We start from the raw sequence: 13418 nt of genomic DNA, 5'->3' as shown, positions 1-13418 counted from the left end.
ATCTTGAAACCTTGTCGATGGCGTGTTGAAGCCCCCCTGTTTGACTGTTTACTGTTCTACCACAGCAATTGCATCTTGGTAGTATGACATTGACTTACATTCTGTATTTACTGACTTGCCTGCCTATGAGGTATCAATGAAGTTAACTTAAAAACTGAATCCAGTATGGGTTATCCTATTCTAGTAATACCTACTTAAAAAACTGAGAAAATGGAATTTTCTATTTTCCAGTGTGAGCCAAATGTGAGATAACCTTTTCTGAATTGAATATGTACTGTACAGAAATAATTTGTAATTGGTAAAAGCATTGCAGCCACTGTGTAGAATTGCACGTGGTAGAACTGCGGTCTATTTTATGCTTATGTCCTTTGTATTTTAATTTAGAAATAAGAAGTGCTTAGCTAGAGATTGTATGAGAAGTTGTTTGCTTTTCCCCCCTGTTTTGATTAAGAGGAAAGACAATACTGTATAAATTTTTCCACTAGACATGAGCAGTCAGTATGGAATCAAATACTTTGGATCCCTTTTGTCCAGTGTCTGGTTTCTTCCTTCCAAAGACCAGCAAGTAGAAGCAATTTTGAGATTTGCTACTGAAGTTTATTTAGACTGCTGGTCAAACATTTGGTTGTATAGCTTCACAGCTGCAGGATTTTACTGTTGCTGGGTATTTTTTTGTTGCTGTTTTTTGTTGGTTGGTTGGGGTTTTTTTTTGGTGGAGCAACTCTTTGTTAGCCAGATTTTCAAATCTCTCCCTTCTGTTGATGAAATTCTATCTGTTTGGAAAGTATTTTCACTATAAAAAAATGAGGGAGGATGTTGAAACTATGGGGTTTTTTATGAGCTGCATTTCAAAAGAAAATATTTTGGTAACTTTCAGTTTGGAGTCTAAGCAAATTATCTGTAAAGTTGTAAAATACATGTATTTGGGTAGCAGGCTATCCTCTGGGCAGTTTGAGAGAGGACTTGAAACTCAGCAAACTTGTCATGCATGAACTGTAGCTTGCGGGTGGGTGCTTGAGCTTATCTGGAGTTGTAGCTGAGTGGAAATGTTGAGTAAGCGGAGGGTCTTGGCTAATCCTTCTTGGCCATGATCCAGTTTGGGGAGCAGCAAGAGACTACCTCCAGCTGTCTGCTCAGCATGTCTGTCGGCCAAGGGGAGGAGTAGCAGGCACATGCTTAAACCCTTCTAGCAGGTTAGCCAGATGTGTGAGAATTTAGCGGACAGGTGTTGCAGGGTTGGCAGCCATATGGCAGTTGGTAGGTTTGATATATCAAATTGTGTGCAGTCGTCCTGTGGGTGAACATGGCAGTGATTTGAGAAGGAGTACTGTACATGAAGTTTTGCAGGACTGGTTTATGTGTACTGCAAATTTCTGTACGTACACTTACACCTGTACATACAAAGACTGTCTTTTGGCTGGGGTGGTTGCTGTTGTTTTGTTTTTCTTATTAGAGAAATGCCTTGAGTTCTTCCACCCCAGTCCCCTGTGCAGAACTTCTCACCCAACGTTACTGTCAGTCTTAAAGCCTGCTGTGATTATTACCAGGGACTAGCATCATAGCTGCCATTTTGGAAGGGAAACTTTATGGTTCAGGCGGATATTTAGTTGCCATCTGCTGGACCCCGAAGTTCGGAAGGGGGAAACTAATAGTATACCCTTGAAAGCTGCTTTTCCTGGCGGCCTCAGCTGTTTGATGTGGCTTGAGCCTGTACCATTCAGTGCACTGTTACGCAGGCAGGCAGCCTTCATGACCTCTGCAAAGAAACTGGCTCAGAAGGAATGAAGGAACTGCATAAAAGTTCATGTCATCGTGTCTTCTGCAGCTCTGGAATCACAAAGCATCCGAAGGCAATGACCCATCCCCCAAAACAAATACAGGAAGCCATTCTGAACTGGGCGAGGAGGGGGATGGGCTTTAGAAAAAGCTTACTTTTTTCCCCCCTTCATACCTGCATTGTCAAGGTGTTCAGGAGTACGGGAGTACACGCTTCAGCTTTTGCAGAGCAGTGGCGTTGGAAAAGTAATACACACTGGCGACCCCATGCTGGCAACCCAACGAACACTGCCTGGTACCAGCAGGCTGGTCACGGCCTCTCTCAGTGCTGCACCAAAAGCCGCCGTGCGTGGGGCACCGCGAGGTGCAGGCACTGGATGCCTCTCTTGGCAGAGGGCAGCGCGATTTACCCCGAGGTAGAGCTCTGCTTTCCCCATGTCTCGCAGTGCTGAATCTTCTATCAGAGAAGGGATTGGGATTTTACTGAAGTAGAATTCATGGGATCTGTTCTTGAGAAACAGAGCCAATGTCATGTTCGTGGCTCATCTGGGCCAAAGAAGTGAAATTTATTGGTGATAAGGATTACTTCTGAGTGGGGTGTAAATCCCTGGGCCCTTTCTTTCTTTTCAAAAGACATTTGACTCTTAAGTTCTTCCAAGTTCAGAAAACATTTTGGCTCATTTCTTAGCACTCTTGAGGCCACGTGCTCCAGCCCTCTCCCTGTAGTACAGCTGTCTGGCTAAGCTGATCTTTAACCTTTTGTTTTCTCCTGCTGTGTGTATTCCTGTTGTACTTAAGTAGTAATGATTGCTTCTGCTGTTTTGTGGAGGTAGAAACAAAGCATGCACCAGGACTTCAGACTTCTCTACCTTCTCAGTGCTTTACACACTTCTTGCATTGAATAGTGGAATTCCCGTTCCTTTGCGGTATAGGCTTCATTCTTGCTGCCTTATTAATGTTCTTGCTCACTGAAACTCATTTGGCACTTTGCCTTTCTGCATTTGTCACTTGTGTGGTTGTCTTGTTCCTTAATACTGTTATGTGCCTTTACTTTCTTCATTGTTGTTGCACCTTTTTCTTGGACCAGTGAGGTTTTTTTGATGCAGCTGGAGTAACCTCTTACAATTTCCTGTCTGTCTTCCATTGATATTTGCCATTGAGTTTTTTAATATAGTCTGAATTACCTGATGTTTGTCTTGCACTTTTTTCCTTCAGGTTATCTTTTTTTGAAGAAACTCTACCAGTTCCCAGAATTTTTGACTTTTGAGGTGTGTTAGCTTTACCCTGATGCTTTCAGAACTACATCTCTCCAGAAGGAAATGTTACCATTTCATAGTCAGTCACATTCATTACTTTCCACCATTACTTTTTAGATAGATACTCTGGGAAATTCATCCTCAATTTTCTCATCACATATGATTCCCGTAAGATTCATGAGGTGACTTGTTATTGCTTGTCTCTTCATCCTTGCTTTCTCCCCTTCCTGCATGAGACCAGTTCTCTGCTTCATGTTTGGTTGTGGTTCCTGGAAGTCTACTGTTTTATTCTTTTGTGCTGATGTTCATTATTTCAGCTTGCCACTGAGATAACCTGCCATCCCCGGAATATTAGTTATACTTAGTCTTTGACTGTTTGGCTCCAGCAGGAAACTTGTGATGAAGTTCAGGAAGGATTCTGTGAGTTAAGTCTGACATGGATTTCATCTAATCCAGCCACTAAACTCACATGTCTTCTCTCCAAAACCTTGAGCCTTTTACAGGAGATCTGTGGGCAGTGGAAAGCGCCACAGCTGTATGCTGCTCACTGAAGCCAGATCCTTCAGCTCTTTGTTCTTTGTGGGTTGCCATATGGCTGTGCCAAAAGTCTGGGCAGGATCAGCTCGATGACCTCCCAGGGAGATGACTGGATTCATGTCTGTTACCAGTTGTCAGCCCCATCAGCTTGTGGGGACATTGATACCCATGCTGCTGTATTCGTTCAGTAACACGCCAGTTTGTGAAACCTGGAAGGGAGGTCTTGGAGCGTCCTGCCAACCTCCAAGTACAGAGTTTGTTCTTAACAGAGTTTAAAAACCTAACAGGAGGAGGCAGTGAGTGGGAAGGAGTGATACAATCTTTATTTGACTAATTATCTGCAACTGGGTTTAACTGTGATGTGCTGTAAAAGAAGGGGAGGTGGGGGCGGGTGGGAATCCGGCTGACATTAATCAGGGCTCTCACAAAGGAAACCAGCAGTGTGAGACCTCCAGCCTGTCAGTGGTACTCATCGGGGTCCTCCTCTTCCACTTGTGCACTTCGTATTTCCACAAGTGAGATTCTAATCTAGTGTCTCACCCTGCAGCCTTGAAGAGAGGACTTTAGGTTTCAGTAGCAGTGATTCCTGGTAATCTTCAATGTTCTGGACCCACCCACTGTATTTAATAAGACATTAAATCTATACTCTGTGGGAAGAGCTGGGAAAGCTGCTATTGAAAACGTGGGTTCGTCTGGGAGCCAAATACTCAGAAATACTGTTTTCTTCATATGAATGAAAATCAAATTACATGATGTTTGATTTGTGGGACAGCTGGGCGTTGCATGTCCAGTCAGTGCGGATCTGAGACAAGTCTAACTCATCCTTGGGGAGCTACAGTCGTGCTTCCCCTTCCTTCTCAGCCTTGTCCTGGTGCTGCTGTGATCAGGGGACGTCTTCCTGCCTCAAGGTAGGCAGCTGCTTTAGGAACAGCTGTAATATTTTAAGATACTATTACTCCACTGCATGGAGCTATTACTACAACAGCGCCATGGTAACCCCTCGCTGGCATCTGTGCAAGGTAAGATGTGGCTGCAGTTGCTGCTGGAGCTGATCAGAGGTGGCCTGGCTGGCCCTGCACTGAGGCAGGCTGCCAGCACCTCCAGTACTCTGTAGTGCATCTCACTGTGGGGTGGAGGCACTTAGACACCTGAAAGACCACCACAAACTGCTGAAGCCGGTAGCACCTCTAACTCTTGTAGCTTGAAAAGGTATCATCTGCCTGTGCTGTAGGTGAGCAGTGCTGAAGCACCAGTTGTACAGCAGCAATATTGTCAGCAGCCTGTGCGTGCTACCAAGGCGCTGGATAGGAGCCAGTCACTGTTTTTCTGTTGGTGTATAAAATACAAATGTCTTTTTTTCTTCATACAAGATTTTAAAACATTTCAGTCAGTGGCGGATTTTGCAAATTAAGTTATCTTTCGAGTACAGTGGGTGACAAGTGGCAAATGGTGAGCAGTGGAACCTGGTGTTTGCAGTGCCCTGGGTCAGTGTCAGCCTGGTTTCTGCTGATACAGGGTTTTAAAGCAACCTTTTGTCATATGTAAAAGGAGTTTGAAGTCTACAAGGAAATGTCGTATACTACCTGCTCATGCTGTGGTATAACTTTATATATAAAAATGCTTTAAAGTTTGCATTTTGCTAAGGACCATGTCTGTGCTACGCTCTACCAGTGACTCTCCGTACAGTAATAGCTCTATGCTGCTAGCTCTGCTTACTGTCAGGGCAGGATGCATTGCATTAAACTCATTAACTATAGCAAATTATAAACCGGGGGAAAAAAATAGGTAAAAACCTGTTAATATCCCATTGGAAGCAGCAGGGAAGACCACGGTTAGCACCTTTATTATCAGGAAGAGGTGGAATCTCATGCATTTTTATGAAAGTCTCTATCTTACACTTTAAAGTGTGTTTTGTCATGAAACTATTTTTTTAGCTGCCGTTTAGTATGTTTTATAGTTATGGTAAGTTGGATAGTTTATATGGTTTAAGCCCAAGAAACTACTTAGAGGTTACCTTAAAAAATACATACATTTTCATAAAATACGAAATTCAAGATTCTAGCTGGCAGAAGGAATTGACAGTGCAGGCAGAGCTGTGTTAGCAAGTCCAGGACTGCCAAAATAAGCATTCCAGCTTCTTGCTGCTCCTGTGTGGCTGCTGTTGCCCTTGGTAGGCTGCTTCAGCTCACTCATCGAGCAGAAAACTGTTCACTTTTTTTGGTTGGGTTAATTTTCTAATCCCTTAGCTGGGAAGGGGAGAAGAAATGAGAGAGTACTTAGAAGAGGATGGGTTTGGTCCCCGGTGTCAGTGGGGTGTTGGGTGAATTCAGCCTTCTTTTTCTGTTTTGTTTGGGAGGGAATTGGTGTATTTCAGTGTAAATAGCTTGCCCTCAATGAGGAGCAAAAAGGACAAAGGCCGCATGAGCAGCAGATTGGCTTTGCATTGGACAACCCTGAGAATTACATGATAAAGGCGTTTTACTGCCTCTGTCTCTGCAGGTCGCCAGAGCACGAAAAGAGCTTGTCTTGCTTCCTCTGTCACCAGGTGCAGGGGATAAAGAAGGGGAGACCATCTTTCAGCCCGCATAGACAGCAAAGAACTGTCTGTAATGTGACTTCAAGGAATGATATATCCAAATGGTTCAGCTTTCTAGGCTGGTGACATCAGGCTGGGGGAGGCAGGAAGGGGGAGAGGCGGCTACAGGAACAGGATCTGTTAAGCAGAGGTAAATGGCACCTGAGCAGGCTGGAGGCATAGAGCACAGGGAAGCTCCATAAACACTGAAAATACAAAGTGAATTAATTTCAGGATGTTTCAGTCTTCATTTGTATTTGTCATTTTCAAATGAAAGTAAGGCAATGAAGATTGCAGCTGCTGATACATTTGTGATATTCATCAGCTTTCACATAGGAATATTGTGGGAATAATGCTGTAGCTCTAGTGGCCCAAGAGAACTAAGGTTTGCAGGAGGGTATATTATTTTGTTACACAAGCAAATATGGCTGCAAAAATACAGACAAACTTTCAGGTGCATAATCCTTACTTCTTTCTTAACCATGGCCTAGGAAGGCTGTGAAATTCTACTGAAAATCTTGTGAAGGAATGTATGTGCAGAACACAGGTGCAAGAAGGACAAAAGTGGGTTTTTTTGTAGGCGGGTTTGTTTGTTTGTTTGTTTTAAAACCTAGAGGTCATCAAGAAAATCTACCTTTTGATGAAGTATTTGGAAATCAGTGGAAATTATCCCATTCAAGATGAAGTCTACTGAAGAGTGTTGTAATTTTGCAGTACTTTGAATCAGTAGTAATTTCTACGAGCTGAGACCCAAGACAAAAATTGGTATGAAATTCAACCAGAGTCAAATGAAAGTAAAGTGGGGAACGCTCTGCAGTGTGATGTGTTAGCACAAACCAAGACATCCTTAGCAGATGAAAATATGTAAAATCATACCGTTAAGTATGGTGGTGCACACCACCACAGCACCTATCTGTGATCTTTTGAAAAAGCTCAGTGGATACTGGATAACTCCTAATGTTTGGTTATATACTGGTGCACAAGTTAACGTGTTGTTGGAAGTAGTTATGCTGGTGCTTGAACTCTACAGGAGGTTTGGAAGTAAGAGCATGTGAAATTAGAACACAAAGAATATGTGAGTTGCAAGTGTACAGATAAACTGAAAAAAAAGCCCTGCCATAATTTCTAAAAGAGGCAAAGGGCACTTAACTGGGTTACCACTGTTTTTAACACTTGAGGCAGTATATATAATCAAGAGGATGGTGACCAGACTTAACAAGGCATACTTGCAGCCAGGCAATCAAGTGGAAGAGAGACCAGAGGTGGGTCTACCTGCCCAGAATCACGGTAGGAGAAGGCTTCTGCTATCTGTAAAACTGGAATAAACAAGGGGAAGGATCAATGTATTCAGAAAGTACCGTTAGCCTAAAAGAAGGCACTGAGGCCACTGTTCATTATAGCACCATGTATAAGGTGCAGATATTTAGGTGCATACAAGGAGAATGTTTTCTGCTGTCTACAGCGAGAGGAAGAAATAAATGGACATGAATCATATTGAATACATACCCTTTATGTTGCCTGTGTTTGCAGGGCTGTGATGGGAGCTCTCAGAAAAGGCAGTGCACATAGCTGAACAAACATAGAGTTATCTCCTTTGGGACATACAGTTTCCGCAGACCATGTTTGGGTTTCATTTAATACCCAGGTATTTCTAAGAAAACTGATCACATTGTTGATAGAATACAGAGCACAAACATTAACAAAGATTATGTTTTGAGCTGGAAAAAACCCAGTAGACTGGCATAAAAAGAGCAGTCTGCTGGCCTCAAGCTAAACAAACCAACATGTAAATTATATGTAGGTGAAGCAGCATGCTCGGGAGAGCTGACGTGCTGTGGGTGCACATGCAGATAAATGTAATGTCGAGGCCGTTGTTAAATGTACCTGCCTAAGCAGATGAAAAAAGCATAGCTAAATTCTTGAGTATAGCTCAGGTTTGATGCTGGATCCGGATTGATCTTCCCAGTTTTCCAGGAAGCTGGGCGGAGGTACGCACCAGTTGCCTCGGCCGAGTTTGGCTTTGCGCACCAAAGCACTTCTGCACCTAGCATGGCCCGTGTGGTCTCTTGTCCCGGTCCTCTCTTACCATGAATAACTGACGGCAGATGGAATTACCTAAATCTCAGATGAGATGTATAGGAAACGATTATATGTATGTACATATGTATATATGAAAAAATGTATTAAAATTTACAGGGGAAAATTATATTAGCTTATAAACATATAAGGGAGGGAGAGAGGGACGGAGGGAGGAATATGACTGTCAGTATGATCAGATAGCAGTCAAAGGGTAGTTCGGCATACATGTCTTTTAAAAATATGAAACTTTCTAAAAAAATAGTTAGCTGTCCTTAGTTGAAACTTAGAAAAACTAGCTCGCCGTCAAGAGCTACAGAGCAGTTTTTAAAATACTGATCTGATTGATGGATTCAAGAAAATTTGTTCAAGAAACTTCAAATTTGAGACGCTTTTAGCTGTTGTATTATATTTAAAATATGGATCCAGCACTACTTTCTCCTGTTCCAGAGAATGAGGTTTATATTTTGGATATTAAATTAGTGAGATTCCTAGGAGTCTCTGGATTTGAAGTGAAGTCTATATACCTTTACGAAACAAACAAACAAAAAAAACGCTGCTTCTCTGTATAGGTCTAAGAAGTGATTCTAGAATACTACAAGTCTCCTGAAACAGAGGAACATTTAGGATCTTTTCTATGGAGCTACTTTTACGTGTTGCTCAGCTGTTTTGCTCTTCTTCGCACAAAGTAAAAATTATGTATGGATATTGATTTACTGGGTTTCGTTGTGTTTTTTAGTTATTATTTAAAAAAACAAAAGTTAACTGGATGGTGTGTCATATGCAGAATTTTCCATACATTAATAGTTTTAAAAAATTGAGTCTTAGCAATCCAAAAATGCTAGATCTATATTGGTGATGCTTAGGTCTGGAACATTCCTGTTATAGGTAATTATTTAAAATTTTTTTTATAGCATCTAGCATCAGATGTTAACAGTATAATATCTGTTGCAGGCAGAGGAGGTGGTAGCATCTAGGGACATTTCTGTGATGTGCAGTCATTCACCATTGTAGATTTTGTGGCGATGAGGCAGCAATTGCTTATCATAGCGGTAGGCTGACTGTCAGTGCTGCAGAAGGCCGGTACGGTACCCAGACTGTGCGTTGACACGCTGCCAGGGCTGGGGAGCTGCAGGCTCTTGCTCCATCACATTGATTTTACAGCTTTCTGGATAATGGTTATACGCCACTGTACCCACAGTGAAATTACATACATTTTTAGTTATGACATGTGGCTAATAAAACAATGAGAGCAACTGCCCTTCTTCTCAACTGCATGAAGCTGTGTGCAATCGTTGCCTGCTTCTGGCAGGTTTACTGGGCAGCTTTCAAGAGAAAGCAGAAGCAATTCCGTACTGTTCTAAGCCCAGCTTTTGAAGTTCATGGAAGAATGTAACCATCCTCCTTTTGCTCTTTGTCTCCTTAGAAATAACAATAAACCAAACTTGGTACTTGAAGTTCAGACTTAGATGAAGAGACAGAAACTTTCTCAGTACATGTTGTCCTATGTAATGGAACAAAGATACTACTCTTTTACCCTGTATAGACAAGTTGTCTTCTGAAAGACTTTTTGATAATAACTTATCTTTAGAAATATCTGTATAAATAAATATCTGTATAAATACAGGCCTGTGTTCATCTGAGCAGAGATTGAGTACCCTGCATACAGTCAGTGAAGCTTGCTGGGGTTCAGCAGGGAGTGTGACTCAGTACCCAAGCTGCTGTGCACCTGGTGCTTTTGCATTTTCACTGCCTTGAATGGGAAGTTGGGTTAAGATTAATCTTTTGACTTGGAACTGGGGAAGTTTACCACCTCGTTTTCATCAGTGGAGATACTGCTGCAAAGCTTTGGTTGCAATTTCTGATTAAGCTAATTTCGTCTTCCCACCTTAACCTGTAAGAAGTTTGTTTCTACAGCACAGTTAGAGTGATTACTGTTTATTACCTGTTAATATTCTGATAACTGGTTGACTAGAACCACTTAAATGGTTCTTCCTTTGGAGTTCAGTAGATACTTGCAGGATATATGAATGCATTGTCCAATTAGAGCAGAAACTTCTGGCAAAATGCACCAGGTTGGCAAAATGAGCACTGTAGCAGTAAGAGCTAGACAGTAACTTTTTTTTAATTTTTATTTTTATTTTTTCAGATAGAGTTAATATATCACGAGGCCATAGGTGAATGTGTGTTGTAATCATCTTGGTGGGGAGGGGGGAACTCCGGCCTGTGGCATATCTTAACAAAAATCACTTCAGCGCTGTCACAAATTGATTTGAAATATTTCTTCCTCACATTACTGATGGGATGTCAACAAGTATGCAAATGTGAAAATTTGACATATGTCTCCTTGCTGCTTTTACATGGTTTCTCACACCAGTTTAATGAGTAAAAACTGTTGCTTAAAATGCCACTTCAGATCCAAGTCCTTTGGTGTTGAAGACCATCTCAGTATTATCTGCTTAATCTTCCGCTGAGATGTTACGTAGTTTATTAATTTGTTGATTTTACGTACTTGTACTGTAGCCTAATTTTTATCTTATTCTAGTCCTAGGCTGTAGTTAAAGTTTGTGTTATCTGTTAATGCTCCTTGTTATACAGTGTCGCTTCTTTTTTGGGTTTCTTTGCTGTCTTTCCTCAGAGCATCAGTTTCCACTTTTGCTGCAATTAACACAGTAAAACATTAGTATCTTCCTTTTGATCTCTGTGGTAAACGCATTTATTTCTGAATGAAGCTATAATGTTGTTAACTTCTGTGAAGACTTCTTGACAGCGTAATAACTAGGGATGGACTAGTGATTTAGATCTAATAAGACCCAATCAGGTTATTTTGTGTTGTGCCTTCTGTTTCACATCTGTTTGTGGAAGGTGGTCCCAGCTTTCCTGTCACAGAAGCCAGGCAGTCCCCCTGCCAGCATGGTCCTGCTCTTCATTTATCACAGCTGGATCAACTTGGAATCCTAAACCAGGGATTTTTAAATTCTTTTTCTGAAATCTGCCATGTTTACCTCCTCCACTTAATAAACACAGTTGTTGCACCATTTCTTTTCACTGCTAGTATGTTTAGACCAAGATGTAATAACGCATGTCAAAGATTTGGAGATCTTGTTACAGTTTTAATTACACTCAATTAACACATCCCGTGCATTTAAGTCAAAATCTGAGGGTTATCTTTTTCACAGCGTTGAAATATCTTTGTTTTCTTGGACCAGCAAAGACAGGCACAGGGTAGCAATGTTGACTTGTGCTGGAGCATGGCTGTGTGTGCCGTGTTTTGCAGGTAGACTCCACGAGTCCTGGGATGAGACTTACAAATCTGTCTCAATATTAAAGTATTGCGCTGTCAGTTTGAGTATCATGGTGCAGTATTTGCTAAAGCTTTCAATAGATGGCAGACCTATGGAGGTTGTGAGCCTGCAGTAAAATCCTGGGTTTTGTGCTGTTTCACTTTCCTTTGTGGGGCAGAAAGGATATGATCACGCAAATCCCTTTATCTGGACGGCAGGCTTCATGTTTTGATAAGAACAAAAATGGGAATCTTGGAAGACAGATGAGATACTTCAGAGTGTTACTGGGTATTCGAGTCATCTAGGCTGCTGTAAAAAAGTCCTTCCTCTCCGTCTTCTGTGTCTTAGTGTCTTAGATTTTGTCTAAAACCATTTATTGCTTAAAAATCAATGATAGTTGAACTGGGAAGAATTAAGTCAACAAGATGTGACTACTTTTTTTTTTTTTTTTTTTTTTTACGTGTGCAATTGTGCAAAAGCACAACTGATGAGAGGATGAGAGGCTAGGGAGTATGTGGTCCTCTCTTTCTCCACAGTACTTAGAAAGGCACATATCCCTGTGTCCTCTCTGAGCTGCTTTCAATTAAGCGCTGGATCATACTGTGCTCCATTAGAAGAAACAAGTGCTTTCTGCTTAGCACACTGAGCTCTTCGTTTGTTGATATGGCACATTACAAACTAGTAAGTAACTTTTGGAAAATACTGGAATTAAAAAGTGCATACAGCCCTTCTCAAGTTTCAAACTAAAACTAGTCACTTGAATGATGCTTGAATATAAATATTTTTTTTTTAATTTAAGGAAAAAAAGTACATTTTTGCTTTAGAAGTTGGAGAGACAGTCAAGTAGTGTGTATTGCATCTACAAACATCTGGTGCAAACGATTTTTATGGAATGCCAGTCCTAGATTTTAAAATCTCACACTTAATAGGTTATTGTAATAATTACTACTCTGTCAGTGCCATGATGACAGTTATCGTGTCTAATATCGCATAACATTTTGAACAGTAACAGGAAAATAGATATTCTTTGCTTCTACATTTTTGAATATGAATAGTAAAATGTTTCAGGTAAAAATAGTGGTGTATTGCTAAATGCATGCAAATACATTTTACTTCTTAAAAACAGCTAGCAAATTTAAAAGAGGCACAGCCTGACTTTCTTTTCTCTTCTTGAACTGAAATGTTTTATAGACAATTTCCAGGCATTATTATTAAATCATCCTTTTAAATGAGCTTTCATTTTGAAAGACTTGAAACACGCAGACAGGCGGGAGCCTCTCTGGAGAGTCAGCTGAGCAGTAGGAAGTGTTACTTCTTTGTTTTTCTAATTCACATCTTGTCTACGTAGCCTGTATCAATAGGAATTGGTTGTTGTCGCTGCTCCCCTGTTTTGGGAAGTGGAACAGGCCTTCCTAGCCCAAGTTGTGGTGGGTAGTCATTTGGGGAATGAGTCCTCTTTCTGCAGTGAGATCCTTATTCCAGCTCTTTGGACTTGGTTGGAGATGTGCCTGGGTGCTGAAGATCAGGTTTTGGGAAGCTCCTTCGGGAGCTGTGACAGTCGTTTGTAGCTCTGTTGTCATCGGAGCTCCTAGATGCACAAGTCTGAATGAATCTGAAAATCTGTTTGCACTCTGCTTGAGAGATGCGGTTGGACTGCATGCCATGGATGGATGCTGGGATTTTCCAGATGCAGCCCAGAGTCTGCATGTTCTTTGAATAAACACAGGCTATTGTTCAAGTGTGCTAACAACTTGACACATTCCACGTGTAAAAAATACCATCTGGAAAAATAATCAGTGTTGCTTTACAAATATGTTGTATGTACAGTATAGAGTGGGCAAATACAGAGCAGCAGTAGGTCGGTTGTTACCTCACTGGGCACTTGTCCAGATATTTAAAATATTGACATTAAGT

The 13418-nt window shown here is 41.3% G+C and overlaps 1 protein-coding gene across 4 annotated transcripts in view; it reads left to right on the top strand.

The window, feature by feature from the left end:
* SSBP2 (single stranded DNA binding protein 2) overlaps window positions 1–13418 on the top strand; it is a 191925-nt gene that overhangs the window by 29946 nt on the left and 148561 nt on the right. The gene's annotated exons all lie outside the window — the stretch shown is intronic.

The sequence above is a fragment of the Falco rusticolus genome, chromosome Z (genome assembly GCF_015220075.1).
Source record: "Falco rusticolus isolate bFalRus1 chromosome Z, bFalRus1.pri, whole genome shotgun sequence".
Lineage (NCBI taxonomy): Eukaryota > Metazoa > Chordata > Aves > Falconiformes > Falconidae > Falco > Falco rusticolus.
This window is presented reverse-complemented; position numbering and strand designations above follow the sequence as displayed.